Here is a 14,417-nt window from a genome sequence, read left to right as displayed (position 1 = left end):
GCCACCCCCCTGCCACCGCCTCAACATAAAAAGCCCCCCTGCCGCCTCAACATAAAAATGACAACCAGGAACGATGGCAATTCAATCATGTTAAGGGCAGCGTTTCCTCTACTACATACTGTCCAACCACTTCCTAAGCTTCTCCCCACTTACTGGTTTTGTACAGAAGTCCAGCTTTTGCTGTTTGGGTGCTGGGGGGCTTCCTGGATTAGCCGCAGTTCTCTGCTGCAACAAATTGTAATTGTAATGAGTATGTAGCTATTAAGTTTTGAACACAAAAAAATTAGACAATTTTTGCCTCTCCTAGATTTTTCTTGTCTGTTTTTTATGTAATTATACACTGAGTGTAGAAGATATGGACTGGAAATATAATGATGCTGTAGAATGAAGTCTTGTCTACGTGTATTTCAAATTTTATCAAGATGGCACAAAAACCTACTGTTTTGTAAAGGTTTTTGTGTGTTGATCTCCAGGCGTAGTCTCACATTGCCACTTGGAGGTACCAAATGGCACGTGAGCCAGCCTTTGATATACAAACCTTCAAATGGCTGTAATTCGTCAATGCTTCAACAGTACAGTCATCAATGAGGGCTCTTATCAAGATAGAACCCTGAGGAATCCTCTGCTATACACAATTTATTGATAGTGTGAATTAATTATAATTATAGACATATAAATCAGAGGTTGCCCTAATTTGTAAAAGAAGGAAAATGTTAGGCCTTCATTCACAAAAAAAAACCCAGTCTATGTTTCAGTGATTCCTTCACACACCCAAAATAAATAATTTGTATATTCATCAAAAGTTACAGTAATGTAAACACTACATATTCACGTAAAATAAAAAAATCACAATCCTCCCAATAGTCCTTCTCTGATACACAACTTTCAACCCCCTCCCAAACAAATACCCCCACCCCCACAAACAAAACAACTTACACAAAGCATAAAGCTTTTTGTAAAACTTTAGACACTTACTGGTCAAAAAAAGCACTGAGCCATTGTCATCATCCTGTCGTAATAAAACCCCATGAAAGCCTTATTGAGACCTATAACACCTTCCCTCCCCCAACACTGCTCTTGTAAATTTCCATATGTAAAGCACACACACACACACAATTATAAGTGGCGTACAAATAGCATAGTGGTGATATTTTCTGTGTAATGGTGCATGTCAAGCTCACCATTACATACATATTTACCATCTAAACTGCATATAATATGAGGATGAGCTGAGAATAAAAAGTTACACGTTATCATGAATCGCCTTCAGAGTAACAGCTGTTCGTTTGTGGGATTCTGCAATAAAACCGGTCAAATCAGCAACGAAATCCTCTAATAAATAATCCACTCTTGTGAGTCATTTAGTCACTTTGTTGAAGAAATGTAGCCTGTTTTTGATGCATTCTGACAATCCGTTGGTCAGAAAAAGTATTGTAAACACTGTTTATGCACGACGGCGCACACACTCTTACTTCCTGCTCAGTTTCACGCACGGAGGACGCACTGACTACGCACTGACTACGCAGGAAGTTTATGGTCATTTGAAAACACACCCCATAGTGCCATATACCAAGCGTGTCAGGAATTTTATTGGCTATACATCTGTGGGTTTTGGATTTGGGTCAGAGTTGACCAATCAGAATGACTAGAGAACCTTTGGGGCAGGTCCAGAGAAGTCACATGATGCTGTCTGCTTATTATTGGCTCTGGAAAATCCATTTCATAACGTGATTGGCCAAATGAGGTGTCAATCCAATTCTGAGGGTCTAGTCTGTCATATAAAAGCATCGTATAAGCGGACTGCAGCGTTACTGTGACGCTATGAGCTTCAAATTTGGAAAGCACTGCAAAAGGCCCGCCAGGCGGGCTGCTGCCAGTTAACAGGTTAATCAGCCTCTGTTCATTCCAGTGTGTTTTGGCCTGTAGGAGACTGCACAAGGGAATGCAGTTTAGGTGTTTTGAAAAAGCTTATTGGACTGTTTCTTTCAGCTGGTGCAACAGAGTAGATTCCTTCACTGCCAGATGACGCACATCAATTAATTAAACTGCAGGAATGTCTTAAAGACATAAAAGCCTGGATGAGCTCTAATTTCCTGCTTCTAAATGCAGATAAAACTGAAACTCGGCCCCACAAATCTTAGAAACATGGTGTCAAACCAGATACTTACTCTGGATGGCATAACTTTGGCCTCCAGTAACACTGTGAGAAATCTTGGAGTCATTTTTGACCAGGATATGTCCTTCAATGCACATTAAACAAATATGTAGGACCGCTTTTTTGTATTTGCGCAATATTTCTAAAATTAGAAACATCCTTTCTCAGAGTGATGCTGAAAAGCTAATTCATGCATTTATTACTTCTAGGGTGAACTATTTTAATTCATTATTATCAGGCTGTCCTAAAAGCTCCCTGAAAAGTCTTCAGCTGATCCAAATGCTGCAGCTAGAGTACTGACAGGGACTAGAAAGAGAGAGCATATTTCTCCTGTATTGGCTTCTCTTCATTGGCTCCCTGTTAAATCTAGAATAGAATTTAAAATCCTTCTCCTCACCTACAAGGTCTTGAATAATCAGGCCCATCTTATCTCAAAGACCTTATAGTCCTATATCACTCCAATAGAGCACTTCGCTCTCAGACTGCTGGCTTACTTGTGGTTGCTAGGATACTTAAGAGTAGAATGGGAGGCAGAGCCTTCAGCTTTCAGGCGCCTCTTCTGTGGAACCAGCTTCCAGCTTGGATTCGGGAGACAGACACCCTCTCTATTTTTAAGATTAGGCTTAAAAACTTTCCTTTTTGATCAAGCTTATAGTTAGGGCTGGATCAGGTGACCCTGAACCACCCCCTTAGTTATGCTGCTATAGGCCTAGTCTGCTGGGGGGGTTCCCATAATGCACTGTTTCTTCTCATTCACCTTATTTACTTTGTTTATACTCCACTCTGCATTTAATCATTAATTGTTATTTATCTCTGGCTCTCTTCCACAGCATGTCTTTTCTCTCCCCTCAGCCCAACCGGTCGCGGCAGATGACTGCCCCCTCCCTGAACCTGGTTCTGCTGGAGGTTTCTTCCTGTTAAAAGGGAGTTTTTCTTTCCCCACCATTGCCATGTGCTTGCTCATAGGGGGTCGTTTTGACTGTTGGGTTTTCTCTGTATTATTGTAGGGTCTTTACCCACAATACAAAGCGCCTTGAGGCGACTGTTTGTGTGATTTGGCGCTATATAAATAAAATTGAATTGAATTGAATTGAAACACATCTTCTCAGACACACCAGGGGGCTGCAAACAGGACTCGAGTGCAAAACCACGATTAGACGATTCATCTGCTGGCTCTGGATCATCTCCCATCTGCTCATGTGATTGTTCACCATCACACCTATCAATTTCCATTAAATCAGCCTCATCAAATCCTCCTCATCCATGCTGTCATGCTCATCCTCTTCATTGTCATCAGGAAGTGTAGGATCATACTGTAGATGTAAGGAATATTGTCAATTTTGTGTGATAACTTTGGCTGCGTTTTCAATAACACTTGACAAAAAGTCTTTCCCCAATTGCTTGGTCCACTAACAACCATAGAACACGGATGCTGTAAGCCACTATCAAAGCACAAATCTAGTTTAATATCCATACGGTAATGTGGTGTAACCACTGAACATGTTTTATTGTACGCCACTTGCACTCTTTTCACATTAGTATCGTTCTTCACATGAAACCTCTTTATCGCGTGTAATGGTCTCAGAGATGCACACGTGCTGCTCTGCCATCAGCGTAATGACACTGTACCATAGCGACATCGCCAGAGATGAAAACAAAACTGACTTACTGCAAAATAAACATGATCTGTGTGGAAGTGTAGGGTCTGTGATTAACTCACAAGTTGGCATGTGGACCTCATGCTGAAGCAACCCCAGAGGGAGTTCAATAGAAGTTTGTTGCAACTCCTGATTTTGCAGGGTCTAATCTTATCCCGTCTTATCCCATAATACTGCTGAATGTACATCTGTTTCACATTCTTGGGTTAGTCTGAAGCCTCCTGGTTACACTTCATTAATTTTTTAGGCCCGAGCCTCACGAAGTGATCGGCGAGGAGCCTATTGTATTCGCTCACGCGAAAAACGAAAAAGGGTCAAAGTCGAGCGCGAAGCGCTCGACTTTGACAACGGACCCTCAAACAGGGTAGGTCAGGTCGAATGCTTCTCGAAAACGTACATATGGGGGTGAATGGAGCAGCCCATAATTGAAATTGTTAGCGTCATCAGCTAGCTTGCACGACGAAATTGGGTCAATGACGAGCGCAACGCTCGTCATTGACCGATCGTTTACTCTTTCTGAGTAAACGATCGCTAATTTGATCCCCTGAACATATACGAAAAGTCACCAATTTTTCCATGCAAGCCAGGTCTGGTGAAACATTTTGGTTTTTTTTGGCGCCATTAAAAAACTCAAAAAAGTGGCGAAACAGTGCCCCCTAGAATTTTGAAATTTTGCATTCCTATGGGAGGGCCGAAAAAAAAGTTACCCACAGAACCACCAAATTCTGGCCAGAAAAAGACCGTCTGAAGACCAACTAAAAATTACATTATGAAGTTGCTGCCTGACAAACAGGAAGTCGGCCATTGTGGATTGAACTTTGACCTTTGCCGAGTCACCATTTTTGCACACCTCGTATTTGAATCAACTTGTCCTAAGGCGTTTAACCAACCGTCACCAAAATCGCTCAGGATCACCTAGAGAAGTGGGGCATCAAAAGTTATTCGGGGTTTTATAGAATATTCAACGGTGTTGCCATGGCAACCCCATAAATTTGGCCTTTGTTTTTGTCTCTCGCCGCAAATTTGTTTGTGCATTCGTTCGCACAATCTTTGGCCGATCAGCCTCAAAATTTAATAACTTGTTTACTGAACCAGCCTGAACCCACAATTAGGGAATCAAGTTTCTAGGTGCAAAAGCGCCCCCTACAGAAGCAAACAAAAATTTGTATGGAGGTCCAGAATTTTAGTTTGTCTGAAATGCATGCAAATTTATGGCAACATTCCTGACATCATCCCGATCAAAAAAGCCAATCACACCCTTAGTCTATTTTCTACCACGTTGTCATGGCGAAGCCCGAAATGCCCCATTTTATCCCTATGGGGAAAAGCGAAATTTCTCCAATACAGAAGTTTCGCCTTAGTTTGCCCAAAATACATAAAATTTGATACACACATTCCTTATGTCAGCCTGATCAAAAAAGTCAATCACACCTATGTCATATTTTGGACGCTGTTCCCATGACGATGCCAAAACTGTCCCATTTTATCACTATGGAAAAAATTGTGAAATTTCTGCGATGGAAAAATGACCATATCTTTTTCAAAAATGCATACAAATGCCTGAAATTTGGTACACGCATTCTTCACATCTCCCTGAACATAAAACCTTGAGGTGAAAAAGATGTAATATGTAAGACGTTGCCATGGCAAAGTCCGGAAAATGGCATCTTTTTCCTTGAGTTAGCCAATTCATCCATTTCAAAATTTCACATGTAGCAGCCAAAAAAAACGGCTAAAACTGGCACGGCGGGAAAAGCACGGTTCAAATCAGCACCAGCACTTGGGCGGCGGCCGGCGAGGGCCTATTATCGCTGCTTGCAGCTTTAATTAGGCCCGAGCCTCACGAAGTGATCGGCGAGGAGCCTATTGTATTCGCTCGCGCGAAAAACGAAAAAGGGTCAAAGTCGAGCGCTTCGCGCTCGACTTTGACAACGGACCCTCAAACAAGGTAGGTCAGGTCGAACGCTTCTCGAAAACGTATATATGGGGGTGAATGGAGCAGCCCATAATTGAAATCGTTAGCGTCATGAGCTAGCTTGCGCGATGAAATTGGGTCAATGACGAGCGCAACGCGCTCGTCATTGACCATGGACCTCACGACAACGTGGGTCGTGTCGAGACGTTTCCGAAAATGTATATATGAAGGTGACTGGAATGGCGCATTATTGGAATCGTTGGCGTTCTCCATTATTATTAGGCCCGAGCCTCCCGAAGGGATCGGCGAGGAGCCTATTGTATTCGCTCGCGCGAAAAACGAAAAAGGGTCAAAGTCGAGCGCAAAGCGACTTTGACAACGGACCCTCAAACAAGGTAGGTCAGGTCGAACGCTTCTCGAAAACGTATATATGGGGGTGAATGGAGCAGCCCATAATTGAAATCATTGGCGTCATGAGCTAGCTTGCGCGATGAAATTGGGTCAATGACGAGCGCAACGCGCTCGTCATTGACCATGGACCTCACGACAACGTGGGTCGTGTCGAGACGTTTCCGAAAACGTATATATGAAGGTGACTGGAATGGCGCATTATTGGAATCGTTGGCGTTCTCCATTATTATTATTAGGCCCGAGCCTCACGAAGTGATCGGCGAGGAGCCTATTGTATTCGCTCCCGCGAAAAACGAAAAAGGCTCAAAGTCGAGCGCGAAGCGCTCAACTTTGACAATGGACCCTCAAACACGGTAGGTCAGGTCGAACGCTTCTCGAAAACGTATATATGGGGGTGAATGGAACAGGCCATAATTGAAATCGTTAGCATCATCAGCTAGCTTGCGCGACGAAAGTGGGTCAATGACGAGCGCAACGCGCTCGTCATTGACCATGGACCTCACGACAACGTTGGTCGTGTCGAGACGTTTCCGAAAACGTATATATGAAGGTGACTGGAATGGCGCATTATTGGAATCGTTGGCGTTCTCCATTATTATTATTATTATTATTTTTCTTTTCCACAAATGATCGCAAATTTGACCCCCTGAACATTTACGAAAACGCACCAATTTTTGCACAAAATTCAGGACGGGTGAAAAATTTTGTTTTTTAATATCGCCATTAAAAAACTCAAAAAACCAGTGCAACTGCGCCCCCTGTCAAAATCAAAATACATTGCGCCTATGGGAGGCCTTGCCATGTAAAGTTAGCCCAAGAGTCATGAAATTCGGATCAAACGGAGATCTTGTGAAACCCAACAAAAAAATATATTACACCAACTCCGGACAACAAACAGGAAGTCGGCCATCTTGAATTGAAGTTTGTGAAGCGCAGAGTCAGCATTTTTGCACACCTCGTACTTGAATTAACTTGTCCTAGGGCATTAAACCGACTGGCACCAAAATCGCTCAGGAACATCTTCACAAGTTGGGCATCAAAAGATGTGCGAGGTTTTATAGAATATTCAACGGTGTTGGCATGGCAACCGCGTGAATTTGGTCTTCGTTTTTGTCTCTCGCCGCAATTTTGTTTGTGCATTCGTTCGCACAATCTTTGGCCGATCAGCCTCAAAATTTAATAACTTGTTTACTGAACCGGCCTGAACCCACAATTAGGGAATCAAGTTTCTACATGCAATAGCGCCCCCTACAGAAGCAAACAAATGTTTGTATGGAGGTCCACAATTTTAGTTTCACTGAAATGCATGAAAATTTGTGTCAACATTCTTGACGTCATCCTGATCAAAAAAGCCAATCACACCCATGCTCTATTTTCTAACACGTTGCCATGGCGGAGCCTGAAATGCCCCATTGTATTCTAATGGGAAAAAGCGAAAAATCCCCCATACTAAAGTTTCTGCTTACTTTGCCCGAAATACATGAAATTTGGTACACAGATTGCTGATGTCAGCCTGATCAAAAAGTCAATCACACCTATGTCATATTTTGGACGCTGTTCCCATGACGATGCCAAAACTGCCCCATTTTATCCCTATGGGAAAAAATGTGAAATTTCTGCGATGGAAAAATGACCCTTGCTTTCTCAAAATGCATACAAATGCCTGAAATTTGGTACACGCATTGTCCACATCTCCCTGAACATAAAACCTACAGGTGAAAATACTGTAATGTGTAAGGCGTTGCCATGGCGATGCCCAGAATATGGCATCTTTTTCGTTGAGTTAGACAATTCATGCATTTCAAAATTTCACACGTAGCAGCCAAAAAAACGGCTAAAACTGGCACGGCCGGAAAAGCACGGTTCAAATCGGCACCACCGCTTGGGCGGCGGCCGGCGAGGGCCTATTATCGCCGCTTGCGGCTTTAATTATTATTATTTTTCTTTTCCGCAAATGATCGCAAATTTGACCCCCTGAACATTTACGAAAACGCACCAATTTTTGCACAAAATTCAGGACCGGTGAAAAATTTTGTTTTTTAATATCGCCATTAAAAACTCAAAAAACCAGTGCAACTGCGCCCCCTGTCAAAATCAAAATACATTGCGCCTATGGGAGGCCTTGCCATGTAAAGTTAGCCCAAGAGTCATGAAATTCGGATCAAACGGAGATCTTGTGAAACCCAACAAAAAAATATATTACACCAACTCCGGACAACAAACAGGAAGTCGGCCATCTTGAATTGAAGTTTGTGAAGCGCAGAGTCAGCATTTGTGCACACCTCGTACTTGAATTAACTTGTCCTAGGGCATTAAACCGACTGGCACCAAAATCGCTCAGGAACATCTTCACAAGTTGGGCATCAAAAGATGTGCGAGGTTTTATAGAATATTCAACGGTGTTGGCATGGCAACCGCGTGAATTTGGTCTTCGTTTTTGTCTCTCGCCGCAATTTTGTTTGTGCATTCGTTCGCACAATCTTTGGCCGATCAGCCTCAAAATTTAATAACTTGTTTACTGACCCGGCCTGAACCCACAATTAGGGAATCAAGTTTCTAGGTGCAATAGCGCCCCCTACAGAAGCAAAAAAAAGTTTGTATGGAGGTCCACAATTTTAGTTTCACTGACATGCATGAAAATTTGTGTCAACATTCTTGACGTCATCCTCATCAAAAAAGCCAATCACACCCATGCTCTATTTTCTAACACGTTGCCATGGCGGAGCCCGAAATGCCCCATTTTATTCTAATGGGAAAAAGCGAAAAATCCCCCATACTAAAGTTTCTGCTTACTTTGCCCGAAATACATGAAATTTGGTACACAGATTGCTGATGTCAGCCTGATCAAAAAGTCAATCACACCTATGTCATATTTTGGACGCTGTTCCCATGACGATGCCAAAACTGCCCCATTTTATCCCTATGGGAAAAAATGTGAAATTTCTGCGATGGAAAAATGACCCTTGCTTTCTCAAAAATGCATACAAATGCCTGAAATTTGGTACACGCATTGTCCACATCTCCCTGAACATAAAACCTACAGGTGAAAATACTGTAATGTGTAAAGCGTTGCCATGGCGATGCCCAGAATATGGCATCTTTTTCGTTGAGTTAGACAATTCATACATTTCAAAATTTCACACGTAGCAGCCAAAAAAACGGCTAAAACTGGCACGGCCGGAAAAGCACGGTTCAAATCGGCACCGGCGCTTGGGCGGCGGCCGGCGAGGGCCTATTATCGCCGCTTGCGGCTTTAATTATTATTATTATTTTTCTTTTCCGCAAATGATCGCAAATTTGACCCCCTGAACATTTACGAAAACGCACCAATTTTTGCACAAAATTCAGGACCGGTGAAAAATTTCGTTTTTTAATATCGCCATTAAAACACTCAAAAAACCAGTGCAACTGCGCCCCCTGTCAAAATCAAAATACATTGCGCCTATGGGAGGCCTTGCCATGTAAAGTTAGCCCAAGCGTCATAAAATTCGGATCAAACGGAGATCTTGTGAAACCCAACAAAAAAATATATTACACCAACTCCGGACAACAAACAGGAAGTCGGCCATCTTGAATTGAAGTTTGTGAAGCGCAGAGTCAGCATTTTGCACACCTCGTACTTGAATTAACTTGTCCTAGGGCATTAAACCGACTGGCACCAAAATCGCTCAGGAACATCTTCACAAGTTGGGCATCAAAAGATGTGCGAGGTTTTATAGAATATTCAACGGTGTTGGCATGGCAACCGCGTGAATTTGTTCTTCGTTTTTGTCTCTCGCCGCAATATTGTTTGTGCATTCGTTCGCACAATCTTTGGCCGATCAGCCTCAAAATTTAATAACTTGTTTACTGACCCGGCCTGATCCCACAATTAGGGAATCAAGTTTCTAGGTGCAATAGCGCCCCCTACAGAAGCAAACAAAAGTTTGTATGGAGGTCCAGAATTTTAGTTTCACTGAAATGCATGAAAATTTGTGTCAACATTCTTGACGTCATCCTCATCAAAAAAGCCAATCACACCCATGCTCTATTTTGTAACACGTTGCCATGGCGGAGCCCGAAATGCCCCATTTTATTCTAATGGGAAAAAGCCAAAAATCCCCCATATTAAAGTTTCTGCTTACTTTGCCCGAAATACATGAAATTTGGTATACAGATTGCTGATGTCAGCCTGATCAAAAAAGTCAATCACACCTATGTCATATTTTGGACGCTGTTCCCATGACGATGCCAAAACTGCCCCATTTTATCCCTATGGGAAAAAATGTGAAATTTCTGCGATGGAAAAATGACCCTTGCTTTCTCAAAAATGCATACACATGCCTGAAATTTGGTACACGCATTGTCCACATCTCCCTGAACATAAAACCTACAGGTGAAAATACAGTAATGTGTAAGGTGTTGCCATGGCGATGCCCAGAATATGGCATCTTTTTCTTTGAGAAAGTCAATACATCCATTGCAGTTTTTCATATGTGGCAGCAAAAAAAAACCCCGCTAAAATAGGCACGGCTGGAAAAGCTGGGTTCAAATCGGCACCAGCACCTGGGCGGCGGCCGGCGAGGGCCTATTATCGCCGCTTGCGGCTTTAATTTTTCTTTTCCGCAAATGATCGCAAATTTGACCCCCTGAACATTTACGAAAACGCACCAATTTTTGCACAAAATTCAGGACCGGTGAAAAATTTTGTTTTTTAATATCGCCATTAAAAAACTCAAAAAACCAGTGCAACTGCGCCCCCTGTCAAAATCAAAATACATTGCGCCTATGGGAGGCCTTGCCATGTAAAGTTAGCCCAAGAGTCATGAAATTCGGATCAAACGGAGATCTTGTGAAACCCAACAAAAATATATATTACACCAACTCCGGACAACAAACAGGAAGTCGGCCATCTTGAATTGAAGTTTGTGAAGCGCAGAGTCAGCATTTTTGCACACCTCGTACTTGAATTAACTTGTCCTAGGGCATTAAACCGACTGGCACCAAAATCGCTCAGGAACATCTTCACAAGTTGGGCATCAAAAGATGTGCGAGGTTTTATAGAATATTCAACGGTGTTGGCATGGCAACCGCGTGAATTTGGTCTTCGTTTTTGTCTCTCGCCGCAATTTTGTTTGTGCATTCGTTCGCACAATCTTTGGCCGATCAGCCTCAAAATTTAATAACTTGTTTACTGACCCGGCCTGAACCCACAATTAGGGAATCAAGTTTCTAGGTGCAATAGCGCCCCCTAAAGAAGCAAACAAAAGTTTGTATGGAGGTCCACAATTTTAGTTTCACTGACATGCATGAAAATTTGTGTCAACATTCTTGACGTCATCCTCATCAAAAAAGCCAATCACACCCATGCTCTATTTTCTAACACGTTGCCATGGCGGAGCCCGAAATGCCCCATTTTATTCTAATGGGAAAAAGCGAAAAATCCCCCATACTAAAGTTTCTGCTTACTTTGCCCGAAATACATGAAATTTGGTACACAGATTGCAGATGTCAGCCTGATCAAAAAAGTCAATCACACCTATGTCATATTTTGGACGCTGTTCCCATGACGATGCCAAAACTGCCCCTTTTTATCCCTATGGGAAAAAATGAGAAATTTCTTTGATAGAAAAATGACCATATCTTTTTCAAAACTGCATAGAAATGCCTGAAATTTGGTACACACATTCTTCACATTACCCTGAACAAAAAACCTACAGGTGAAAAAGATGTAATATGTAAGACGTTGCCATGGCAAAGTCCGGAAAATGGCATCTTTTTCCTTGAGTTACCCAATTCAACCATTTCAAAATTTCACATGTAGCGTGCCAAAAAAAACGGCTAAAACTGGCACGGCCGGAAAAGCACGGTCCAAATCGGCACCAGCACTTGGGCGGCGGCCGGCGAGGGCCTATTATCGCTGCTTGCAGCTTTAATTAGGCCCGAGCCTCCCGAAGGGATCGGCGAGGAGCCTATTGTATTCGCTCGCGCGAAAAAACGAAAAAGGGTCAAAGTCGAGCGCAAAGCGACCTCAGGACAACGTGGGTCGTGTCGAGACGTTCCGAAAACGTATATATGAAGGTGACTGGAATGGCGCATTATTGGAATCGTTGGCGTTCTCCATTATTATTATTATTATTATTTTTCTTTTCCGCAAATGATCGCAAATTTGACCCCCTGAACATTTACGAAAACGCACCAATTTTTGCACAAAATTCAGGACCGGTGAAAAATTTCGTTTTTTAATATCGCCAATAAAAAACTCAAAAAACCAGTGCAACTGCGCCCCCTGTCAAAATCAAAATACATTGCGCCTATGGGAGGCCTTGCCATGTAAAGTTAGCCCAAGAGTCATGAAATTCGGATCAAACGGAGATCTTGTGAAACCCAACAAAATATATATTACACCAACTCCGGACAACAAACAGGAAGTCGGCCATCTTGAATTGAAGTTTGTGAAACGCAGAGTCAGCATTTTTGCACACCTCGTACTTGAATTAACTTGTCCTAGGGCATTAAACCGACTGCCACCAAAATCGCTCAGGAACATCTTCACAAGTTGGGCATCAAAAGATGTGCGAGGTTTTATAGAATATTCAACGGTGTTGGCATGGCAACCGCGTGAATTTGTTCTTCGTTTTTGTCTCTCGCCGCAATTTTGTTTGTGCATTCGTTCGCACAATCTTTGGCCGATCAGCCTCAAAATTTAATAACTTGTTTACTGACCCGGCCTGATCCCACACTTAGGGAATCAAGTTTCTAGGTGCAATAGCGCCCCCTACAGAAGCAAACAAAAGATTGTATGGAGGTCCAGAATTTTAGTTTCACTGAAATGCATGAAAATTTGTGTCAACATTCTTGACGTCATCCTCATCAAAAAAGCCAATCACACCCATGCTCTATTTTCTAACACGTTGCCATGGCGGAGCCCGAAATGCCCCATTTTATTCTAATGGGAAAAAGCGAAAAATCCCCCATACTAAAGTTTCTGCTTACTTTGCCCGAAATACATGAAATTTGGTACACAGATTGCTGATGTCAGCCTGATCAAATAAGTCAATCACACCTATGTCATATTTTGGACGCTGTTCCCATGACGATGCCAAAACTGCCCCATTTTATCCCTATGGGAAAAAATGTGAAATTTCTGCGATGGAAAAATGACCCTTGCTTTCTCAAAAATGCATACAAATGCCTGAAATTTGGTACACGCATTGTCCACATCTCCCTGAACATAAAACCTACAGGTGAAAATACTGTAATGTGTAAGGCTTTGCCATGGCGATGCCCAGAATATGGCATCTTTTTCGTTGAGTTAGACAATTCATGCATTTCAAAATTTCACACGTAGCAGCCAAAAAAAACGCTAAAACTGGCACGGCCGGAAAAGCACGGTTCAAATCGGCACCAGCGCTTGGGCGGCGGCCGGCGAGGGCCTATTATCGCCGCTTGCGGCTTTAATTATTATTATTTTTCTTTTCCGCAAATGATCGCAAATTTGACCCCCTGAACATTTACGAAAACGCACCAATTTTTGCACAAAATTCAGGACCGGTGAAAAATTTTGTTTTTTAATATCGCCATTAAAAAACTCAAAAAACCAGTGCAACTGCGCCCCCTGTCAAAATCAAAATACATTGCGCCTATGGGAGGCCTTGCCATGTAAAGTTAGCCCAAGAGTCATGAAATTCGGATCAAACGGAGATCTTGTGAAACCCAACAAAAAATATATTACACCAACTCCGGACAACAAACAGGAAGTCGGCCATCTTGAATTGAAGTTTGTGAAGCGCAGAGTCAGCATTTTTGCACACCTCGTACTTGAATTAACTTGTCCTAGGGCATTAAACCGACTGGCACCAAAATCGCTCAGGAACATCTTCACAAGTGGGGCATCAAAAGTTATTCGGGGTTTTATAGAATATTCAACGGTGTTGGCATGGCAACCGCATGAATTTTGTCTTCGTTTTTGTCTCTCGCCGCAATTTTGTTTGTGCATTCGTTCGCACAATCTTTGGCCGATCAGCCTCAAAATTTAATAACTTGTTTACTGAACCAGCCTGAACCCACAATTAGGGAATCAAGTTTCTAGTTGCAATAGCGCCACCTACAGAAGCAAACAAAAATTTGTATGGAGGTCCAGAATTTCAGTTTGTCTGAAATGCATCAAAATTTGTGACAACATTCCTGACATCATCCCGATCAAAAAAGCCAATCACACCCATACTCTACTTTCTACCGTGTTGTCATGGCGGCGCCCGAAATGCCCCATTTTATCCCTATGGGAAAAAGCGAAAAA

Source organism: Archocentrus centrarchus, chromosome 2 (assembly GCF_007364275.1).
Source record: "Archocentrus centrarchus isolate MPI-CPG fArcCen1 chromosome 2, fArcCen1, whole genome shotgun sequence".
Lineage (NCBI taxonomy): Eukaryota > Metazoa > Chordata > Actinopteri > Cichliformes > Cichlidae > Archocentrus > Archocentrus centrarchus.
This window is presented reverse-complemented; position numbering follows the sequence as displayed.